Source organism: Chiloscyllium plagiosum, chromosome 50 (genome assembly GCF_004010195.1).
Source record: "Chiloscyllium plagiosum isolate BGI_BamShark_2017 chromosome 50, ASM401019v2, whole genome shotgun sequence".
NCBI classification, from domain to species: Eukaryota; Metazoa; Chordata; class Chondrichthyes; order Orectolobiformes; family Hemiscylliidae; genus Chiloscyllium; species Chiloscyllium plagiosum.
In genome coordinates, this window is record NC_057759.1 from 6,048,097 (window position 1) to 6,055,459 (window position 7,363).

A 7,363-nucleotide genomic window follows, 5' to 3' on the forward strand; every position below is an offset into this window, starting at 1 on the left:
GTAATCATATCAGCTATTTGCCACCTTGATTGTAACATTATAAAGATTGGTGGACTTGTGGGTAGTGTAGAAGCTTGTCAAAGGATACAGCAGGATATGGCCTGAAGAAATATGGCAGATTAAGTTTAATCTGGCAAAGTGTAAGTTGCTGGACTTTGGGAGATCAAATTTTAAGTGAAGGTATACAGTAAATGGCTGGACTGTGAAAGTCACTGGTGTACAGAAGGATCTTGGGGTTCAAGTCTCTAGCTCCCTGAAAGTGGCCATGCAAGTAGATAGGGTGATATCAAGAAGAAGGTAGGAGAAAGTGAGGACTGCAGATGCTGGAGATCAGAGCGGAAAAATGTGTTGCTGGAAAAGCGCAGGTCAGGCAGCATCAAAGGAGCAGGAAAATCGACGTTTTGGACATAAACCCTTCTTCAGGAATGAGGAGGGTGTGCCAAGCAGGCTAAGATAAAAGGTAGAGAGGACGGACTTGGGGGAGGGGCGTTGAGAATGCCCGAAACATCGATTCTAGAGGAAGGTGTCTGGCATGCCTGCCTTATTGTTTGGGGCGTTGAGTATAAAGGTCAGGATGTCATATTGCAGCTTTATATGACTTTGGTTAGATCATACTTAGAGTATTGTGACAAAAGATTAATTCTGTCCTTCTCAGATACTGATAGCTGAAATGTTTCCTTCAATATCTGTACGCACTATGTACTTCATATATGGTTGTTCAAACTAACAGCATCGTCTCTTTGTTCACCTCTATTGTAACATGAAAAGTATCCTTACAAAAGTTTAGAATCCATGAGAACAGCCTCACTCACGTATACACACACACACACACATACGTCTATGGGGTGGATTTGCATTTGCAGAATTATATTTGCAGATATTTTGCTCAAAAAGAGCACAATCTGCAGGCAGTCAATCCATGTAATGTTTTATATATTCCTCCTTTGGCAATAGAACCAGTCTGACTCAAGATTCAAATACAGACAGACTCTAACCTCACAACTTTAATACATTGTTTGAGTTGAGATGTCACCCTTTTTTTAAATAAAACCTGATGTCATCTTGAGAATGTGACTTAAAAGTAGTTCTGGGATGTATATATTAATGGACTGAAACCTGCAACCCATTCTAAAAGATGAAAGACTTAACAATCCAGATTTGTTCAATGTATCATTTCAGTTGCATGACACTGTAATCTTTCGCTATAAATTCTGTGTCTCATGATCCTGTTTCACAGCTACCTGAAGGAGCAGTGCTCTAAAAGCTAGTCAGGATGGAGGCAGATACTATGAAGGTATTGAAGGGACTTGAAAATAAGCAAATGAATATGCAAGAAATGGAGGGGTATGGACCAAGGGTAGGCAGAAGGGATTAATTCCATTTGGCATCATATTCGGCACAACATCATGGGCTGAAGGACTCATTCCTGTGCTGTACTGTTCGATGTTCAGATTTAATGCAGTGTATATTTCGGATGAGGATTCATTCACGTTAATTGGAACTGCGTAGCATGCATTGAGAATATAGATTAAAAAAATATAAACTTTTATTTCTTTGGTGGTGTTTGACTCTTGGTTTGAACATGTCTCGCTGGAAATGGAGCTCAATGTGAACCTGACTCAATCCACTCTGTGACTGTGGAAAGGATGTTCTTCGCTGTGACAGCAGTAACATACCTGCTGTTTGTTTGAAGCAGCTGGTCACACTTGGCTCTGTACCGAGGGAATATTACATTGTCTTGGTCCTTTGAGTACTTGCCTGGAGGAAGTCAGAAGAGATACCTCCTGTAAATCAACATCAGTTGTGATTGGCAACATCAATGTAACATTCAGTTAATCATCATTAGGATTTGTTGTTTAAAGCCTGAGATTTAAACAGAACCACAGGTCTGATTCCACTCCTGCTCGGAGCTGCTCTTTGTCCATTTTTTTCTTAAAATTCTAACACCAGTTGAGTGAGATTCAGAAACTAAACAATACCCATACAGCTCCATGAATGGGGCCATCTGATGCAAGTGGGTATGTGGATATGTGAGTTTAGTTATTGATCTATGCCTGTCAATGTGTGGTGAATGTGTGGGTGTAGTTATCAAACTGCAACTTTCAGTATATGGTAAATATATTTACATATTCACACAGCAGGGACTGGTCTGGTCTCATTGATAGCTGAAGAATCATAAAAATAGTACAGCATCGGTGGGGCTGGGCATTCAGCCCATCTTTTCCATGCCAACGCCAACACACCCAGGTGCCCTTTCTCATCCCATTTTCCTGCCACAGCCCGTAACCTTGCAGTTTACAACACTTGAGATGCAGTTCCAGGGAATTTTTGTTTTAAAAAAATGTAAGGTCTCTGCCTGCACCTCCAAATCAGGCAGTGAATTCCAGATACCCACCACTCTCTACATAAAAAACACATTTTTGAACTCACTGTCAAAGGAAACAGGTTCCTCCTGTCTAATGTCTCCCTCCCACTAGTTAGTTAAAAATCACTCAACACCAGGTTATAGTTCAACAGGTTTATTTGGAAGTGCACACTTTGAGTGCTGCTCCTTCAGGTAGCTCACTCAATAGTACTGTAGACACCCCCACCCCCATGGGGGTTACGTTCCAGGACCTATGGCGGAAGCTCAAAACTGTAGATAGATACGAACCCATTAATTTAAATGGGAAATATTCCTTCCCAGCAGCCTCCTGGATGCTGGCTCTGGAACATTCCCTTTCATATGTTCAGATCACGGTAAACCGTGGTTAAGTGAAACCACGACAACTGGACCCACGGGTACGGGGGTCACGCTGTATTCCCTAATCATGGCACCTCTGTTCCAAGGAATACAACCCAAACCTCTCCAATGTCTCCTGATAGCTACAATTCACCAGCCCTGGCAACATTCTAGTAAATCTCCTCTGCACTCTCCCCAGCGCAATGACAATATTCCTGTTGTAGCCACCAGTGCCTCATACAGTTTCATTATTATTTCTCTATTTTTGTATTCACCCCTCTGCCAATGAGGGAGAGCATTACATGTGCCTTCTTTACAGTCCTTTCTATCTTAAGGGACCTGTGCATTTGCATGCTGAAGATCAGAGACGAGAGTTCGGGGCTGAAAAAGCACTACAGGTCAGGCAGCATCTGAGGAGGAGGAGAATCAACGTTTTGGGCATCAGCCCTTCATCAGGAAACAATGCTTGGGATAGCAATGGCCCTTTGAGTCATCAAGAGTTTTCAGGGGGTGGAAGACGTGACTTCAGATTTTTGCAAAAAAGTGATTAAAAGTGCCTCTTCCACGAGGAAAAGGGCGATAATTACAGTAATTGCTCAATGCTTAAATTTGCTGGAAATGCCATCAGAATCTTTAGGGATTGCTAACATTCAATTGAAAATGAAACAACTCGAGTTAGAAGCAAAAGTCAAGGAAAGGGCAACCGAAACAAAACAGTTTGAATTACGATTAAAAGCAGAAGAGAGAAAGAAGAGAGAGAAAAGGAAGGAGAGGAAAGGAAGAAAGACGGAGCTTGAACTTTGGAAATTGGCACTTAGACAGGAGTTCAAAAATTCACTTCCTGAAGTAATGAGAACTCGTGCAAGAGCAGAGAGTTAAAACATCAAGACTGGCATCAGAAATGGCTGATGATTGAGTTGATCAATAAATCAAAATTGGGCTGCCAAAATCAATTTCAATCCACGAGGGATAATAATTGTGGGTAAGATAAATTCTCACATGGAAAGGAAAAAGTTGATCTCCGTAAAGATCATAAGGATGATTTACTACAGGGTGAAAAGGAAACCCTTGAAGGGGAAAGAGAAGTGAAACAGCTCTGGTGTTTTCAATAAAGTAAGCCACATGAAATCATTGTTGATGGGTGAAGAAAAGCAGCGAGAAGCCAGAAGTCAGGATAAATCAGTGAATTTTGTTGGAGCGGTAACAGAGAGCACTGTGGAGACTAGAAAGCTGCACCAGAATGTACAAGCTGGTCGGAGGTTGTTTATGGAGGAAGTGCCAGATCTTCTTAAACCATACACCGTGAAGGTGAAGTTTACTCGCATAGGCCTGGAGCATCAGGTAAAGAGGTAACAATATTCAGAGACACAAGGATCCTCTCAATCTGTGATGCTAAAAGATGAGGATATATGTACCTCTGAAGGACTATTGCCAGAAAAGGTATGAGTAATGGGAATTCACATTGACATAAGAAATGCTCAATTGTAAGAAGTGAGGTTAGAGTGTCGAGTGAAGAGGGGAGAAGTCATAGTAGGAGTAATGGACAAACTTTCAGCTTTGGGAATACAATTTGTCCTTGTTAATGATGTTGCTGATTCACTGGTGGGAGTGCCGATTGTGGTTGCAAAGTCAATGGAAATTCAGGCAACTGAACTATTGCAGGACACATATCCTGGGATGTTTCCTGACTGTGTGGTAACGAGGTCACAAAGTCACCAGTTGAAACAGGAAAGATCAAAGAGTACAGATAAGAAAGTTGAAGGGAAATTAGCAGAGACCCTGTTTGATCAGATGGCTGAGACAAACCAGGAACAGATAGATGACAAAGCGGACATCTTTAGCTCAGGTAAATTAACTGAGTTACAGCAGAAAGTTGAAAATTTAAAGCAATTGTATCAAAAGGCAAACACAAAACAAATCCAAATGTATCCCTGATTGTTATCTTAAAAATGATGTCTTAATGAGGAAATAGAGACCATCAAAAATCAGGCAGATGAGAAATGGGCAGATGTTTATCAAGTTGTATTGCCAGTGGGTTATAGAAAGGACGTGTTGCGAGTAGCACATGAGCTACCTGTATAGATTGTCTGTTTGGAATTCACATTATTTAATTGTCATCTCTATATGTGACAACTTTTCATTAAAGGATTAATTCTGTCCTTATCAGTCACACACAAACTCCATGTAATTATGCTTCATCCCGGTTGGAGAATTTGAGCTGTAGGCAGAGGCTGAACAGGCTGGAACTGTTTTCCCTGGAGAGTGAACTTATAGAAGTTTATAAAATCATAAAGCACATGGAGAAGTGGTGGGGCCTGGTAAAATTACAACATTTCAAAGGCATCTGAGTGGATATAATGAGAAAGCCTTAAAGCTTGTCCTTAAATATTTAGACTAAATGTAATGTTGAATTATAGAACACAAGAAAATAAACAGGGCAGGCAGAGAGGCATCAGGCCTCAAAAAGGGGAACCTAGGATGTGCAGAAGATAAAAAACATCTGTTCTCACCAAGTGATAACAGGATGCTCAAAAGCAATTAAGAACATTTGCCCTAACGTCAATGAATCTGTGTAAAAAAGGACACAGTGATAACATTCACAGTTGTTAACGTAATAAATTAATGACAGTGTTTGATTGTGATCTCGGAAACTTTGTATCATCTCAGAAGCATGTCAAAGGCCTTGTAATAAACGGTCAGGTGCTATCAATTATAATGGATTCTTATTGTGTGTGAGTGTGAGTGTGAGTGTGAGTGAGAGAGAGAGAGAGAGAGACATGGATGTTTTGAATGTATTTGCATTTTGGGACTTTATGATGATTTTGAGTAGCCATTGTTGATTATGAAATGCAAACTCTAAAATGTAATATTGATGAAGTTTTAACTTACTTGGTGTTTTTACACGCCATGACTGCCCACTGTCAATTCTAACTCGTCAGATCTTCTGTCTTTGAATTTGAATCACAATCCTGAAAAGAAAGCGTATTTAATTTGAGACTAATGAATCATTTAAAATTTAAACTTTCAGACTCAGGCACAGAATTATTTTGTGTTTAAGATAAAAAGCAGGAGGCTGCTCCGACATTGAAGAGATTCTGACACAATCCATCAGGAAGCCATTTTATGGTCAAAGCTTACCCTCCTCAATAAGATGCCATTTTATAAAACAGTGATATCTGACATGCAAGCTGTGCAAGGTTACCTTATGACCGCTCCCACTTAGTTTAGACTGATACCTCTTTATGACAGGGACTTACCTCACCAACAGGCACTGACTCAGTTGAATCTGTTTTTCCCACCTGATGGATGGCTGAGGGCCTACAGGAGCGATCAGTTAAGTGCACACAGACCTGTTAATTAACTTCTCTTCCTTATGAATTATTGCCTTTCCACTGTCTGTCTAATTAAGAACATGCAGTGTTTGTTGTAAAAGTTTGGAAAAAGGAAGCCTGTTTGAGGCAGAATAGTGGAGTCACCTGTGAGGGCTTTTAAAGGAAGATCCTACTTTTCTAAGGTTTTAGAACCTCTGCTAGCCTGGCTTATAGGTGTCAATGTTACGTTCTAACAGTGATGCTATTGGTAAATAAAGGGGAAGGCTAAAATTAAACTAAACTGTTTGTAAGAGGTTTTTATTCCAGACTACCAAAGTGTATGGTCTCGAGGAAGAACCAAGAGAGGCATATAGATCGGAGTCCACAAGGGATTCCCTGGGCTGTCTCAAATCTATACTTTAACAATATGAACAGGAAGGGTTTAGAGAGAGATGGGCTAAGTGCTGCCAAATGGAACTAGATTAGGTTAGGATATCTGGTTGGCATGGACAAGTTGGACTGAAGGGTCTGTTTCCATGTGATACGTTTGTATGACTCAATGACTCTTCGGTAACTCTTGCCCTGTCGGTAAGCACATTTTCCTTCCATCTCAGTACTTAACCCCTCCTTTATGGATGGTTGTTGAAATGATGCAACAATGTGACCTAATTGTCTATCTTCATTGTAATGTTGAAAATGCTCTGAATAACTGCAGATTTTAATGCAGTTCCTGAATGTCTATTTTGGATGAGGATTCAATTTATCTATCTTCAACACCGGTGCGTAAACGTCAATGGGCTACATACCTTCCATTTGTTGTAGTTCTGTTCGCCGAGCTGGCAGTTTTTGTTGCTCCCTGGCTAGGCTCCCAAGCACTGATGATGTCGCCTAGCCAGGGGACGAAACGTTTGTAACAAAAACTTCCAGCTCGGCGAACAGAACCACAACAACAAGCACCCGAGCTACAAATCTTCACACAAACTTTGAATACCTTCCATTTGTTTGAGGCAGCTGGTCACTCTGCTTTGAACTAAGTATTACAGCGTCTTAGTCCCTCAGGTGTTTTTCTGGAGGAAGACACAGGGACACCACCTGTAAGTCAACATGAGGCTAGTCTGGCAATTTTGAACTGATCAATGTCACATTCATTCCTGGGCTGCTCCTTGTCTGGGGTTTGTGTTTGTTTTTCACGTGATTCGATACCAATTGATTTGGAGATGCCGGTGTTGGACTGGGGTGGACAATGTTAAAATCACACAACATGAAGTGCTTCGAAATAAACCTGTTGGACTATAATCTGGTATTGTGCTATTGTTAACTTGATACCAAT